The following is a 17,637-nucleotide window of genomic DNA, read 5'->3' as shown; positions in this document are numbered from 1 at the left end:
CATTTGCTGCTATGAAGTCAATGAAGAGCAACTAACAAAGGAGTTACCGGTATATGTGTCTTCTTTCGCTGATGAAAGACCAGACGCACCTCTGCATTCTGAATTATCTGTAATTGTCTCACTACACAAGCAGGAAGGCCACCTTATATAGTCCAATTTGGAAAGAATAGCCTGCACAAGAACTTGTATGGTATATTGTAGATAAGGTCTTATCTTCCAAATATTATTATTCCAAAAGTAGGATAAACTGACTATATGACTGAGGCTACATGCTCTGAGCAATTCAGTCTGTAATCAATTACGACAACCAATGTCCCATTTTGGATATTACTTCAACCAATCAGACCAACAATCCGAGTGCGCCAGGCTGATAAGCTAGTTTGTGATTGGTCCCCGCAAATTTGTAATGGAAGCAGGAGAGATAAATGTGCAAGTTTCCAGCTTGAGTTGCAGGGCGAAATCCAATCGCCGACAGATCGGACAGGGTTTACCCAGTCTAGAGATTAAGGCTGGTCTACAAAAAAGATTTTTGAAAGACTACAGTAGTCACAGACCCCCTCACATCTAAAGACAATTCATCGAGTTAATCAGTCTAATCACAGGCCAGTCTCAGATTAGGATTTTGCAAAGACTGTTGATCATGCAGGGTCACTATTTACAAGACTGCTACTCGATTCCTTCAAATCTATTTCCAATTATACCCATTAGAGGATCTTCACTTCTAAAAACAGCAGTTGGTCATTAATTGAACTCGTATCTCGAACACCCACACCACTTCACTGTTCAGGAGCATATTGTATTTTGTAAAAGAAGGCTACCACAGACACTTGTACTTTCAACATGTTTAATGTGAAACAAATATTCACAAATTATTTCTGCATGTAATTAAAGACATGGTTATTGACATTGCACCACAAAAAAGAGAAGAAAAATGAAAGGATTGAGCATTTACAGAAGTGAGTATTCAGAGGGCACATGGTGAACTATGTAAACCATACAACATACAAAACATTCAGTGTATTTTTATACAAGCCCTGCTCCGGCTCATCCAGATGAGGATCTGGCCCTGGCAGCTCTTCAGCAGGATATGCATCCAGCTCACCAGAGGACTCCAGTAGATAGTCATGAGCTAGCTGGTCTGGACCCTGCTCCGGCTCGTCCACCAGATGAGGATCTGGCCCTGGCCGCTCTTCAGCAGGATATACAGTATATCCAGTTCATCAGATGACTCCAGCCTATCCATGTCATCCATAGGCTGGTATGATGGACCTGGCCTAGGCTCATCAGTTGGGGAGGTTGCGCCAATCCTACGGGGCAATTTGTGGGGTATCCGGGCCTCTGGCTCATTATAGGGGGCAAGCTGATCAATTGATTTCCCTTTGTGGGAAACGAGGTCAGCGCTCTTGCCTTCCAGGACAACAATGGTGTAAGGGCCCAGCATACCACACACCATTTTGCTCCGCTTCCTCTGCTCTTCCCTGATATTTTTCTTGAGAACCTTATCCCCTATGGCAAAGGGGTCCTCTCTCCCTACCTTCATCCTCCTCTTCCGCACCTTGTCCTGCACCTTCCTCATATTAGTCAAGGCCTTCTTGTGAAAGTTAGACAGGACTTGCAGAGCAGCTGCTGGAGACTCAATAGAGACCAGTGACTCACTTCAAGCTTCTCCAAAACCTGGCTAGGGTAACGTGCCTCTCTTCCAAACATCAAGAGGAATGGGGAGAACTGCGTTGAAAAGTGCGGTTTTGTTCGCAGTGCAAAAAGTGTGGACTTCAGGTGGAGGTCCCATGTGTGAGGCTTGTTGCCCACCAGCTTAGTAAGAGCTCTCCGAGGGGGGGGGGGGAGAGAATCACCACAAATGTAATGCCACCAATACCTCTGTATAGTCCCATTCATCCTTTCTACCAGACCATTTGTCTGGGGATGGTATGGGGAACAGAAGTTTCTTTTTATATCAAGCTTCTCACACAGTGAAAAGTTCATCTGTCATGACTAAAATAATTTAAAAAAACACCAGTAAGGAGCAGCATTATAAAGGAAAGCTTGATGACATTTGCTGAATTTGATAAGAAACACATGTGCAGGAGTTTGCACACTGTCATAACTAAGCAATGGTGACAAGCTGCTGCACAAACCTTCCCCGATCTGTTAGGAGCCTTTTGGGTGCCCCAAAGGTATAAAACCAGTCCAAAATGCAGGCCGTCACATCCTTTGCACTTTTGGACATAAGTAGAGATCACGATATATCGGCGGCCGATATACAGCGCTCTCCACAATTATTGGCACCCCTGGTTAAGATGTGTTCTTTAGCTTCTAATAAATTCATTTTTTTTCCAAATAATATTGGACCACACTGAAAAAAAAGCGTAAAATCCAACCTTTAATACAAGAGCATTTATTTAGAAGGAAAAAAATCCCACATTAAGAAATAATTATTCTTCATAAAATCACCTGTTCCACAATTATTGGCACCCCTAACAATTCCTAGGAAATAAATGTAATTAAAGTATTTCTGTCATTTCTGTCATTTCTACAGTAGTTTACAAAGTCAGAGTATGTAGGAACATTTAATTAGTAATTCTTAACATCCTGTTTCCCTGGGCTATCAATATGACGTGACACAGAGGCCATTTCTCTTCAACATGGGAAAGACAAAGGAACACACTGTTCAAGTAAGGCAGATGTGTGTCGACCTTCACAAGTAAGGCAATGGCTATAAGAAAATAGCCACTCGCACACCTGCCCATATCTATGGTCAGAGGAATCGTTAAGAAGTTTAAAACAACTGGAACAGTGGTAAACAAGCCTGGAAGAGGACGCATGTTTATTTTGCCACCACGCACAGTGAGGAGGATGGTAAGAGAAATAAAAAAATCTCCAAAACTCACTGTTACAGAATTGCATCAAATGGTTGCATCTTGGGGTCACAAAGTCTCCAAAACAACCATCAGGCACTATCTACATGCCAACAAGTTGTTTGGGAGGCATGCAGGGAAAACAACCTTTCTCACTCAAAATCATGAGCACAAACGTCTGGAGCGGTACTGGGCCTTCAACTGGGACCGTGTGCTTTGGTCAGATGAGACAAAGTTAGAGCTTTTTGGCAACAAACACTCTAAGTGGGTCTGGCGTAACAAAAAGATGAGTATGCAGAACAGCACCTCATGCCCACTGTGAAGTATGGGGGAGGATCGGTGATGCTGTGGGCCTGTTTCTCTTCCAAAGGGCCTGGGAACCTTGTTAGGGTGCATGGCATCATGAATGCTTTGAAATACCAGGACATTTTAAATCAAAATCTGGTGGCCTCTGCCCGAAAGCTGAAGATGGATCGTCACTGGGTCTTTCAGCAAGATAATGACCCTAAACATATGGCCAAGTCTACACAGAAATGGTTCACCAGACACCGTATCAAGCTCCTACCATGGCCATCTCAGTTCCCAGACCTCAATCCCATTGAAAACCTGTGTGGTGAGTTGAAGAGGAGATTTTGTGCAAAGAGGAATGGTCGAAGATCCCTCTTTCTGTTTTCTCTAATCTTGTGAAACATTATAAGACAAGATTAGGTGCTGTTTTATTAGCAAAAGGGGGTTGTACAAAGCATTTACATCAGGGGTGCCAATAATTGTGGCACACCTGATTTGATGTAAAATAATTATGTCTTTATGTGGGATTTTTTTCCTTCTAAATAAATGCACTTGTATTAAAGGTTGGAATTTACGCTTTTTTTCATTGTGGTCCTATATTATTTGGAAAAAAAATGAATTTATCAGAAGCTAAAGAACACATCTTAACCAGGGGTGCCAATAATTGTGGAGGGCGCTGTATATACTGTATTATTGCCACTGCTGTTGTTGACTGCTGTACCACTGAGGACTTATGTCTGTCATTGGTGGTATACAATTACTGCAATTAAGTGATGCCTATTAAATGTTGTCCCCTATTCATTTTTGACATTTTTTTTCTCCAACAGTAATATCGGTTATCGTATCGGTATCGGCCACGACAAACCGATAAATATCGGTTATCGTTATCGTTACTAAAATTCCATATCGGTGCATCTCTAGACATAAGTGGGTAGGCTTGGGCCCACTTGGTGAAGTAGTCCACCATCACACACATGTATGTGTGCCCACTCTTAGTGGGCCTCAGTTTTCCAAGTCCATGCCCACTAACTCAAAAGGCTCTGAAACCGAACTGAAACAGAAAACAAAATGAACAAGCGCATGAATCCCATTGTTGGGCCAAAGTTGGATTAATTGTTCAACTGCACTTACTTCAATGGGAATATAGGCTTTTTTCTCCTTTAGAGTATTCCGCCTGGCCTGGCACTCTGGACACTCAGAAACCGAAGAAAATCCAAATGTCTTGAAACATTTGTGAGGATATTATCTTATGAGTGACATTTGATTTTGTTCAGACATTAGTCAGATAGGCTATAATGGTCCATTGCTCTATCAACTCACCCATTTCCGGATGTCGCTCTCCATGCCAGGCCAGTAGAAACGGCTGATGATGGCAGAGTGTGTCCTCTGCATGCCGCCATGAGCCCCCTGCGAACTAGCGTGGACGTCTTTGAACACCTCTTCAGCCTCCCTTGGACTTGTGACAGTCAGGGTTGGCGATCACACCCAGACCCAAATGCGAGGCAGGACTCGAGAAGATTCTTGAAACAGACTTTTACTCAGGAAATAAACCAGGACAGACCAACCGTGACACAGTATACATACAACACAATGACGAGGCAAAGACTGAGGGAAGACAGAGGGCTTAAATACATCAGGGAACGAGACACAGGTGAATTTAACTAGGGATTAACAGACTAATAATTAGAGACAGGTAAGGGGCGGAGACCAGAACAAACCAGAGCACATGGAGGGTAAACTAAGGAGCACATGGAACAGGACACATGAAGTAAACAAAGCAAACAGGAAGACACAAGATATAAACTAAAAGTACAAAAACCCAAACCGTGACAGTGACGACCTTTGCGAGGTGCTCAATGCCTTTATGACGTTTGCATATCTAATGCAGATATCCATCTAAGCATGGAATAATCAATTCACATTCACTCATTTGATGTTTACAAACATGTTGAAACAAATATAAAGTGGGGAAATATATAAATATGGGAACTTACCCTTCAAAACAAAACTCTCCGCTCTTCTTTTCAAAGTTGAACGCTCAACCTTGGAGCACCCATGAGGAAATGTGTTTTTCTCCAAGTAAGTCGCTAATTCAGTCACCTTTTTGGGATCCATGTTCAAAGTTGATCAAATCAAACTTAACTACCAGATTCAACCGCAACATGGGGGGTCTATCTTGAATATTATATAGTGTTGTGAATTATGTCAATAATTTGACTGCAGATGTGCACAATTCTCTGGGATTGGGCACACATGGGAATCAATAAGAACACATCGGGTTTAAATAGCAATGTTGATTATTTGCACCCGGGTGCAAATAGCATCTGCCTTTTTTTGCTCGTTGACGCACATCACTATTTCAACTGACATTTCAGATGCACCTATCTGTGCTCTGGCATAGCAGAGCCTACTTCCGCTTTTCAAGAGAATGACATGAATGACAGAGCAGGAGAACCGCAAAGACAAGTTATAGTAATAGTCAAAATAAAAGTAATAGTTTGTTTTATGTACAACAAAGAAGACCCATTTTCACCTTGGGGATCTACATGATACCATGGCAATAAGTTGACAGATATCTGTCATAGCGAATTTTCCATGAAAATGATATTTCTTATTTTGTTAGATGGGGTGATGGGTGATGGGCAAATTTGGGGCACCGAATAATCCCACTTAAAGCAACACCATGTAAGTTTTGCTCTCGGGGTCCCCCTACAGTTGGGAAACGGTAATTTCTTATATGTCGTAAAATCTGTCACGGTTACACCAGAAGCAAGTTAGACATAGCGTACAGTATAGGCTAGACTTGAGGCTGCACATTAAATATTAAATTATGTGGTAGCCTACTACGATACCAGTTATGTGATACATTTGTAAAACTAGGCTTTCAGCTCAGGTCTGTGCACGTTCTCGGTATTGGGATGATGTTGGTCATTGTTGGTCAATTACTTATTTTTTTTAAAAAAACGATTACGATATTTATGAGCAATAGCCTAATCTAGGGTGGTCATTTTAAAAATCGATGGTCACCAGATATTGTATTCTATGGTATTCACGTCCATAGTGGCATATATTTGCACGCCCAAAATGTTTGGAGAGGCAGAGCTCTTATAATATGATGACAGAATCTTACACGTGATAACTTTGTTTTTCAAGATAATTGTTTGGTCAGTAGCCTATAGATTTACACGTTGAGCTATAACTAGCACACATAACCAGCTCCCGTGCAGTTTGGTTGGCAGCATGATGACACTAGAATCTAGTGACTACCCAGGCAGCAAAAATTGTGCGGGCCGAACGCGGCCCGATTAAAACGAAAACACTCGGCCAATCCTCGGCATGAATCTAGGACCGATTGCTCTGCGAGCGCTCGGCTGTAACGCGGCCCGATTAAGGCGAAAACACTCGGCCAATCCTCGGCATGAATCTAGGTCCGATTGCTCTCCGAGCGCTCGGCTGTAATGAGGCCCTATTGCGGAACCCCGATGTAAAGCCCCCCGTCCAGTTCATTGTCTGGGTTTTATTGATTTCCATTCGTGTCAAGTTAATACTAGAATTGCTAAGCAGGTCTACAAGATATGCCTAATCTGCATATAAATCATAGACAGTTTTCAAGTTTAAAGCATTTTTATTGGACTATATCACAGCATTCATGTAAAACCAACAGTTCAAATACTTTGAAACATTTAACTAGTCCACTGCATTTGAGTTTGAAACTTATCTACGATGTCTACCGGTTTGCTCTGGCTTCTCCATCTCTGTCGGAGGTCAGCTATATCCACCTGGTGCTGAAGAGCTTTTCTGTGGAGTCTTTAGTCAGGGAATTCCGGCGGACTGCATCTGAGAAAAAAAAGACGGCAGCATGTTAGCTAGTTGATTCAGTGTAGCACGTCTCTGTAACCGTAATAGGCCGGGAGCCAGGTCCACCCCTCAGGATGTTTTTTGCTACCTTTTTTTCACTATTATTTCCTATTATCTTATACCTTGAGCCATCACAAGATGGTAATGACCACCCCCAACTCGGCCCCGTTTGGTCTCAGGAGCCAAAAAACACCCTTTTTGGGAAAAGCTTTTGGCGGAATGACATAATTGTGAATATTAAGGTACTGGAGCTACATAAATGGTCATATAACCCTATAATTTAGCATGGTGTATCCTGACACATAGGGGAAACTACCAAAAAAAGATTTTGGGGATTGCTGCCTTTTTGCTGTCAAATATCACCCTCAACATACCCCAAAAGACAAAAAAAATATCTGTCCGCCTGACAATTGTCATCAAAAGTGATCATTTTCAAGCATTTTATTATACATATCACTGCCTCAAATGTATATGAAAAACTTCCCAAGTTTATAAGCTTCAATTTAAGTCCAAGATGACCTTTCTATCCAGAGGAGTTTAGCTGGTATGATCAAAGTTCTCCACTATACATCAAATCGCAGAAAAAAGAACTTTCAAGCATTACCATTCCAAATGGGATTAAGCATATTTTTTTGCATATAAACAATAAACAACCTTTCTAACTAGAGGATTACAGCTGGTATAACCAAAGTTCTTCATTATAGCATAAGTCAAGAAGTCTAATTGCTCCGTTTTGAAACGGACTGGCAGAAAAGACTACAGGCACCCAGAGCCGGCCATAATAAATCTGACCTGGACTAAATGTCGTCCTGAGCTAGGTATTACAGTAGGTGCACTAAAGTGTAGGCCTAGTTTATAGCTACATATCAACACAACTTGTATGCTTAAATAGTGTAACCACCATTTTAAAACTGTTTTGTTAAACTATTCAACCTTAATACTTGCCTATAGTCATCACGCATGCACCTTCCTGTGGTGGATTTATCAGGTCAGACAGGAAAATTCTCTTCATAGATTTTATTGAAGTTTTCACAAGTTCGTTAGAGAACAATTGTTATAGTCCATTTGAATGAAGGCGCTGAAGGCGTGACGTTGGTCTCGTGCTGAGTATGAGCAGTCTCACACACCGCTGTCTCAAGCACTTTCGCCCATTTGCGCAGGTCCGTTCAGAGAGTTCAGATGAGTCAGAGGAGTCAGAGAGGTCAGAGAATGACGCGCAGGTTGGAGGCCGCTTTTATGCGCAGCTTGGGTTGCCGGGAATTGCAGTCCTGCGCGACGTCTATCAGGCAATTAGTGTCCGGGCCTGCTTAAAGCGACAACACAGTAAAAAGACACAACACACTCCGGCCCGATGAACCAGGTCGGAGAGCTATGTTCATCATTTACAGCTCCAGGTTATACAATAACTGTATGGGTCTTCTTAAAACATTTGTTGAAGTTCTTACTTGACATGATCTTACATGACCGTCTCTTCCAATAAACAACTCTTCAACTTTTCCTAACTTCCACATGTGTCTTGGGATTTTATCCTCTTGAATTAATACAATGTCTCCAACTTTGAATTGAGATGTATTAACTTGTTTCACTGTATGTGCTGACCTTAGTTGTAGTAGATATTCATTTCTCCAGCGTTTCCAAAACGATTCAATGATCCGCTGTCTGTATCTCCACCTTTTGGTCAGTGCTTCGGCGTTCGCTCCTTGCACATCTGTCGGACTTGGCTGCGGGGGTAATGTTGTCAGTCTCTTTCCTACTAAAAAGTGTGCAGGGGTTAGAGGCAACAATTCTTCACTGTCTGGGTACAGATAGGTTAATGGACGTGAATTAATTACTGCTTCCACTTCAATGATTATTGTTTGCAGTTCTTCAAACGTCAGGCATGCTCTACCCAGTATTTTGCGAACACAGGCCTTCACAGTGCGTACCAATCGTTCCCAAAATCCTCCCCACCAGGCCGCTCTCTCAACGATGTATCTCCATGTTATTTGTTTTCCTGCGAACAAAACTTGCAAATCTTTGCTCTTCATTACTTGCCACATCTCTTTAAGATCTTTGTCAGCTCTTTTAAAAGTCTTCGCATTATCAGAATAAATTGTGTTACATATTCCTCTTCTAGCGATAAATCGCTTAAATGCCATTAAAAAAGCTTCTGTGGTCAAGTCTGAAACTAGTTCCAAATGCACAGCTCTTGTTACAGCACATGTAAATAAGGCTATGTATGTCTTCTTGTGATTAGGTTTGATATATAATGGACCAGCAAAGTCAATACCCGTTACCTCAAATGGTTGAGCTTCTGTAATTCGTTCTTTGGGTAGCGGAGCTTCGCGCTGTTGGCTCGGCTTGACTTTTGACTTGCGGCACACCAAACATCTCAGCACCACTTTCTTGCACAGTTGACGTCCGCGTAATATCCAGCTTGCTTCTCTTACTTGCGTAAGCGTGTCTCTTACTCCAGAATGCAGTACCTCTTCGTGCGCTTTTCTCACAATCAATTCTGAGAATCTGTGGTTAGTTGGAAGAATCCATGGGTGTTTCACCTCATGCGGCAAAGCGCTCTTCTGCAAGCGTCCTCCAACTCGCAAGATTCCTGCATCGTCAAGAAAGGGGTTAAGATTTAACAGTTTAGATGTTCGTGTAAGTTCCTTTCCAGCACGCAAGTTTTCCATATCTGCAGGGAAGCTTTGATTTTGCGTGTTTAAAATCCAATATAATTGAGCATTTCTTATTTCTTCTGCACTCAATTCTCCGTTCAACTTTTCTGAATGTCTCGCATTATGAATGAATCTTTTAATCCATGAAGTTATTCTCAATACCTTTTGCAAATCACTATACTTGTTCAAATCAAACATTGGTTCTTTAATGTCGTTTTCGTTTACCTTGTTTGCTGTGACTTGATTTTGAGAAATACCTTCAGCTATCTCCGTTGGTTCTGTTGACTCCATCTCCAGCTCCGGCGCTTCGAGCTCATGTAGCCACTGCGGCCCTTGCCACCATAGGTCGGCTTCAATCATGGAATCTACAGATATCCCTCTTGTACCGAGATCTGCTGGGTTGTCCTGGCCTTTACAATGTTTCCAATTTTCTGGCATTGTCAACTTTTGGATTTCTGACACACGGTTGGCTACAAATGGTTTCCATTCTTTTGCGTTGCTCTTTATCCAATGTAGCGTTATCATGGAATCTGTCCAAAGTTTCAGATTGCTTTTATCCAACTTCAAATGTGTGACGATATACGTCCCTAGTCTTGCTCCAATCACTGCTCCTAAGAGCTCAAGTCTGGGTAAAGTAGTTGGCTTTAATGGGGCTACTCTTGTTTTTGCTGCGATTAAACTACTGCTGCAATAACCGTCTGCATTGGCTATGCGCATATACGCTGCTGCGCAATATGCATTTGGACTAGCATCGCAGAACACATGCACTTCTTTAACTTGAATGGGCTCACCTTCTGGCAGTGAATCATATCTTCGTTGCACAGATAGCTGTTGTAAAGTTGGTATCTCTGTACACCACTGTTCCCATTTTTCACTCAGATCTTCTGGAAGTTCTTCATCCCACTCGATTCCTCTTTGCCATAACTCCTGAAAAAGGCATTTTATCCTGATAGTGAATGGGGATAAAAATCCGATTGGATCAAATAGTCTAGCAGCTGATTGTAACACTCCACGTTTTGAATTGACTTTCTTTGCCAAAAACTGTACTAAGTCGTCCACTTCAAATGTAAATTCATCGTTGTCTGTTTTCCATGTGATTCCAAGCACTTTCAATGTTGATTGGCCTTTGATTTCTGCTTTTTCTATGAACTCTGTATGCAGCCATTTTTCTTGCAATTCTTTTGCGTTCGTTTTCCACTTGCAAAGCACCATTCCGGCGGTAGACATTATTTCCTTCGCTTTTAGCGCTAGGTTTTCCGCTGATTTTACGTCTGCAGCTCCAGTAATCAAATCATCAACATAAAGACTTTCTCTCATAATGTTGACCACTTCTGGATAGATGGTTTCGTACCTTTCAAGATGATGTCTGATTGTCGCTGCCAGCAGAAAAGGGCTTGATGTCACTCCGAATGGGACTCGAGTCATTCTCAAGGTTATGAGATTGGCTTCTACACTGTTACCTGGCTTGTCTTTAGTCCATAAAAACCTCAAAGCATCTCGATCTTGTTCATTTAATAAAATTTGTAAAAATGCCTTGGTAATATCTGCCATCAGTGCCACTTTGTGTTCACGGAATCTTAAAAGTATACTCAAAAGTTCAGGATTCAGATTTGGGCCTGCGAATAGACATTGATTTAGAGATGGACTATTATTATCATGAGAAGACGCATCAAACACTACACGCACTTTGGTTGTAGCTCTGTCTTCCTTCACCACAGCATGATGGGGCATATAGTAAATAGGACTCACTGTGTTGGCTGAATTCTCACTGGTCACTTCTTCAATTATTCCTTCCCGCAAGTAGTCTTGCATCACTGCGTCATACCTCTCGTAAAGAGACTGTTCCTTGCTAAATTTCTTGGTCAGATTGGTGAATCTGCGTTTAGCTACAGTCCAATTTGATGCCAATTCACAGTGATTTTCCTTCCAAGGCAAACTCACTTCGTATCTGCCTCCCTTATTGATCACTGTTCTTTTAAACTTCTGAATGGCCTCGTTTTCAATGACATGTGATTCCTTTTCTGGGTATATTCCTATGGACTCAGTTTCCCAAAAACAGCGCAGCTGATTGGATAGTGAAACGTCTTCGGCTACACTGACATGTAGCACGTCAATGTCCACAGGTTCTGTAGTGACTTTCAGCACTGTCGCTGTCCCTTGTAGCAACCATCCAAACTTGCTTTCTATTGCTACCAGCGAGTCACTCAAGCGCTCCATTTTTCCAGTCACAATTTTCCAGTAATAGTCCCCTCCAATGAGAATTCCAAGCTCCTCGTTCTCCATGCCTCGAATCGGCACGTCCGCCACTTGACGTCCTTTTTCTTCCAGTTTCTTTCGGATGTTCTGATCTGCAATTTGCAATTTAGAAGTACAAACATGCGGGGTTTCTAGCAACTCTAGAATTACATTTTGCTCTGTTTTAATATTTCTCAGTCGTACTTGAACCTTTCTGCATTTAATCAATTTTGAAGTCGCTGATGCAAATGTGTGCAAATTGAGTGTTTCTTCACCAATAACTGGCAGATTGAGTGCCCTTGATATGTTCTCCTGTATGAAACTTCTTTGACTTCCTCCATCCAGTAGACATCTGACAAGCTGGTCTTGCATTGGCGTTTCAATCCAGACTATTGCTGTCTGCAAGAATGTTGTGCTACTTTGATTTGACTGCACTGGGGATACTGACACTACTGTATCTGATAAGCCTACTTCAGGTGTATGTGAAGTTACAGTGCTTAAGGCATGTTGGAAGCAAACAGTTTTGTGATGTCTTCTGCCGCAACCTTCGCATTGTATTCCTTGCGCTCTACAGTTGCGCGCGATATGTTTCGCACCTAAGCATACAAAACATCGGCCTTGTTTGCGCAGCTTGTCTCTCCTCGCTTCCACACTGTGCACATTGCATTCTCTTGACTTATGTGTTTTTTCGTTGCAGAATAAACAGTGTGATTCTTCTCTAGCAGACACATGAAACGTAGCTGATGTTGGCGCATAACTCTTTCTTCTCTCAAACACTCTTTTATCGCGGTCTCGTAAGGAGTCTTTTTCTAACACAGGGCCAGTTTGTCGCTGGGCTACACAGGCAGTTCGTTCTCTACTGACAACTTCTTTCTGTAAGAAATCCATTAAGTCTTTTACATTCAGAGCTTCTTCTTCTTGCAGTTGTTTCGTGAATTCGAGGGTTATTTCTTCAGGAATCATTTTCATCAAGATAGGGCAGAGTAAACAGCCGTAGGCATCTGATACTACTCCCATTGCGTCTAAGCTACGTACTTGAACTTCGCATTCATCGTATAAGTTGCGTAGCGCTACAATGTCTGTTGCTTTTCTAACTGGAGTCAAATTGAGCAACTTGTTCATATGAGCATTAATAACCAAATCTTTTCTTCCAAATCTATTCAGCAGCATTTTGATTGCATGATCATAATTTGCTTCGGTCAATGATAAGCCTGCTACAACTTTCGCTGCATTACCAGTAAGAAATGATTTTAGATAATTAAACTTATCAACTTTTCTTAAATGCTCGTTGTCATGAATTGCACTCGTAAACTGGCTCCAAAAGTTTTGCCACTTACTTATGTCTCCACTGAAGTGTTCAATCGACAGCTTTGGTAGTTTCATCACTGGAATTCTATTCGTCTGGTTTGTCGTCTGCGAAGATGTATCGCTTTCATCATCTCTGATTTTTTCCAAAAACTTCTTTGTGCGCAGATAAGCAATTTTTATTTCATCCACGTATTGCATGGCTCCATTTACCTCATCTTCCAACTCATCCGTTGGCGTATTTCTCTCTATTTCTAGATCCAATTCTTGCAGTGAACTTTCTCTATGACTTAATTGCTCGTTCCATTCTTCAAGAGTCTCTGGATTTGGCTCTTCTTTCCGTAATTCTTCGGCAATTCTATTAACTAACTTTGTCACTGCTGTTCTAATTGTTCCTCGCACTTTCTTCAATCTTGGAAGCTTATCCATTGTTCTCTTCTTCGGTGCTCACCTGTCCACACCTGTAGTCACTCACGTAATCCACGTCTCAGGTAGGGAATCTTCTTCTCGTCTTTTTCCCTCCAGATCCTTCTTCTCCCTCTGCTCCCGGGTTTCGGCACCAAAAATGTGGTGGATTTATCAGGTCAGACAGGAAAATTCTCTTCATAGATTTTATTGAAGTTTTCACAAGTTCGTTAGAGAACAATTGTTATAGTCCATTTGAATGAAGGCGCTGAAGGCGTGACGTTGGTCTCGTGCTGAGTATGAGCAGTCTCACACACCGCTGTCTCAAGCACTTTCGCCCATTTGCGCAGGTCCGTTCAGAGAGTTCAGATGAGTCAGAGGAGTCAGAGAGGTCAGAGAATGACGCGCAGGTTGGAGGCCGCTTTTATGCGCAGCTTGGGTTGCCGGGAATTGCAGTCCTGCGCGACGTCTATCAGGCAATTAGTGTCCGGGCCTGCTTAAAGCGACAACACAGTAAAAAGACACAACACTTCCTCTCCCTCTCTCATGCACTCACATGCACAATGGCAAAGCATCCACTTTGTGACAACAACAACACAGCCCATTGTGTAATCTATGAAAATAATTGCGGGCCACAGCTCACTCAGCTTTTGGATTAACATGATACATGCAAGTTAATTGACAATTGTGTAACAAAAGAAGAGAGAAATGTTTGCATAATTAAATGCAAAAAAGAAAATGTGTGCTGCATATCACCTTCACTATCTACCTCCCTTTTTTGACAACTGACATATCAGTTGTTCATATCAGTTATTGGACTCTTTTTGTGGTAATAATTGATATTGGTATCGACCCTGAAAAAAACATATCGGTCGAGCCCTAGTGAAGAGGCCATGGAGTCTCTTACAGTGGCTCTTTGGAGCAGCGTGCAATCAAAGGCACCACACACTGATGCATGTGGTCAGGACACTCTCTATAGTTCCCCTATAAAAGGAAAAGAGAATGGTGTTGGGAGATGGACCTTCTTCAGCCGTCGGAGAAAGTGCAGACGCTGCTGGGCTTTTTTTGGCCAGGTAGTTGTTGGTGGACCAGGATAGATTGTCTTCAGTGTGGACACCAAGGAACTTGGTGGCCTTCACCTGTTCCTGTTTCCAGTAGTCAACGAGCACCTCTTTGGTCTTTTGGACGTTGAGAAAGAGATTGTTGCCCAGCCGTATATCATCATGGTTGCTGTTACGTTGTTACCCACTACTGTGGTATCGTCTGCAAACTTGATGATGTGATTTGAGAGAGAGCTGGAAGTTGTGTGTCAGGAGAGTAAAGAGGACTGAGCACGCACCAGGGTTCAGTGTGATGGTTCTGGAGCTGGTGCTGACAATCTGAACTGAACTGTCTGGGGCCTCTCCATCAGGACATCCAGGATGCAGTTGCAAATGGAGGTGTTGAGACCCAGCAAGCCAAGCTGCCCAATCAGCTTCATCGGGATGATTGTGTTAAACGCAGAGCCAAAGTCAATGAACAGCATCCTCACATGGGTGTTGCATTCAGTGCCGCTGCTGGCCATTTTGGTGCCTATGTGAGTTGCTTTGTGTTTCAAATTAAAAGTGAAGCCTGGTAGCCACCTAGCTATTTGAATGGATGTGCGAAACTCATCAATTCCATTCTACAAAGGAAAAGTAGTAGACTAGTCTTTATATTCTTGTCCATGTCCCAAATCACATTGATTGCAGCTTATGTTAAAGAGCCCTTTCACCGATCTGAGTTTAAAAATGATCAGTAGGCCTATCAGTAGGACCTATAGGACCCAGATAACCTCACAAACAACAGTCTCTCTTTGTTGACTTCATGATTTCCTTATTTAAAAGGAGATACACAATGATAATTCAGCTGGAGTCTGCCACTCTCGTTGCCTCTCTCCTGCATTTAAGTGAAGTAAGTAAAGTTAGATCTGCTATATGTGGTGGAGATTGAGAGAACCCCAAAAGTACAGTATCATCCTTGAATGTACCATGGTGTTGGTGTATTTTGACATTGTAAACGTTATCGAGGAGGAGAGAAGCACAGTTTGCAGTAAAGCTAGGCTACTATTTATTGGCTATATTTGGGTGGCCCCTCTGTGTTTTGGTGCCTTAAGCACAGTGCATGATGCGCGTGGTGGGAGTGACGGCACTGGTTGCATTGTTCCAGGTGTTTAGGGGCAAAGTGGAGGGCAGATGAAATTGCATCACCCATGGACCTGTTCTTGTAATAGGCACACTGGTAGGGAGGGTGGTGGGGAGCCGGTGTCTGATTAGGACTAGCTTAGGACTGCCCGCTCCAAGCACTTCATGATGACTGAAGTGAGTGCCAACGGTCGGTAGTTGTTGAGCTCCATCACTGTTGGCTTCTTATGTAGCTTAGGACTGCCCGCTACAAGCACTTGAATCTAAAAAGTTATTTTGGTTTCATTTCTACTCAGAAACTCTAAGAGACTGCTTTATAGAATCCCTGAATTTTGCTTACTTGCCCTGACTGTGCTTGTTTGTGACTTTCAGCTAAATGACCCTTTAACTTTTAAGACCACCACAGGATTCTGCAAGGAGTACAGTATAAGGATTCTACAAGGAAAGTAAATTTACTGAAACGTTCATTAATAAGCCTTTATGCATAGGGAAACCTACTCATTCATACTTATATACTATTATTTACACTTTTACTGTACATATTATTACAAGGGATAGTCTCCCCAGAGCAACTAATAAGTGCCCTGCTCAAGGGCACAATGGTGGCAGGCCTGATTTTAACCCACAACTTGTCTTGCTGCTTAGCCTGACGTTGTCATACTCAAAATTCTAGTCAGAATTTGAGTCTGATACTGCTCCACTGGGCTGTTAGCCTGACGAGCCAGACCCACACCAAGATGTAGGGTCTGAACACTCACCGTAGACAGGGCTCAATCGGAGGGGTGGGATAAACAGTTGTCTTTCAAATTCCCTCCCCGCAATAGGATAACGCTAAACGAATCATCGTCTTGTTTTCAAGTAGCAGGATGCGTAACCTTCCCTCTCCACGCAATAGGATAACGCTAAACGAATCATCTTCTTGTTTTCAAATAACAGGATGCGTTACCATCGCAACTTCTGGTCGCTTGTCAGTCACCATTATGTTAAGCCCACCCACCGACTCTATACACGCTGTGATTGGCCCGCTGGTGCTTCGGGTTCTCAGCTCCCTGGCTCTATGGATCGTGCCTAGACTGCCCCGCCAGCCAAATTACATTTGCTGCCGCTAGGGGCATCTAGATTTCTAGGCTACTGGGCTGTAATTATGGGGTGTGTTTCAACTGAACCAGGAAAAAAAATGCCTCTTCACTCAATTGGATAGACCTACAACCAATCAGAGCAGCATCTTTGTTGTAAGCTAAGTCAACCAAAGCGCTCTTTGGTGAAGTGGTTGAGGACGTTACTGTTAATCATTTCTCCATTGTCATATAAAGCCCACCCTGACAATTTAATTGGTCTGCACAGCTCTGGTTCAAGCATAGTTGCGCCACAATGGAGCAATGCCAGACCGAACTTCCAAACCTTAAATGTTGTGGCCGGGGCTAAGTTCGGCTGGCACCCAGGCTACTTGCTGCTGCATGTTAGCCGATAGCCAGACAACCACCACATCAGGTTCTAAAGCTCGTAAAGCCCAATTCACACCAAAGATTCCCGACGCGACGAGACTGAGTTGCAGCGGTGTGAATTAGAGGTTGCACGTAGTTGCAAGCAGTCGCAAGCCGTCGCAGAGCATTAAACACGTTGAGTCGCAGTCGCAAGGTTTTAGAACGTCGCGGCTCGTCTCGTCGGGACGCTTTGGTCTGAACCCTACTTAAGAGGATTCTCAATTGTCTTAATCAAGCGTCACTGAACAACCATCATCATTAACTGATCACACGGCTGACTAGCGTATTGAATACTCTCTCTTTCTGACTTCCATGGTAGCTACTATACAGTGTTGTCATTTCTGGTGATCCAAAGAGGTCAGAGGTGAGCAAGCAGCCATCGGTGAAAATGGAC

This window comes from Sardina pilchardus, chromosome 13 (assembly GCF_963854185.1).
Source record: "Sardina pilchardus chromosome 13, fSarPil1.1, whole genome shotgun sequence".
NCBI classification, from domain to species: domain Eukaryota; kingdom Metazoa; phylum Chordata; class Actinopteri; order Clupeiformes; family Clupeidae; genus Sardina; species Sardina pilchardus.
This window is presented reverse-complemented; position numbering follows the sequence as displayed.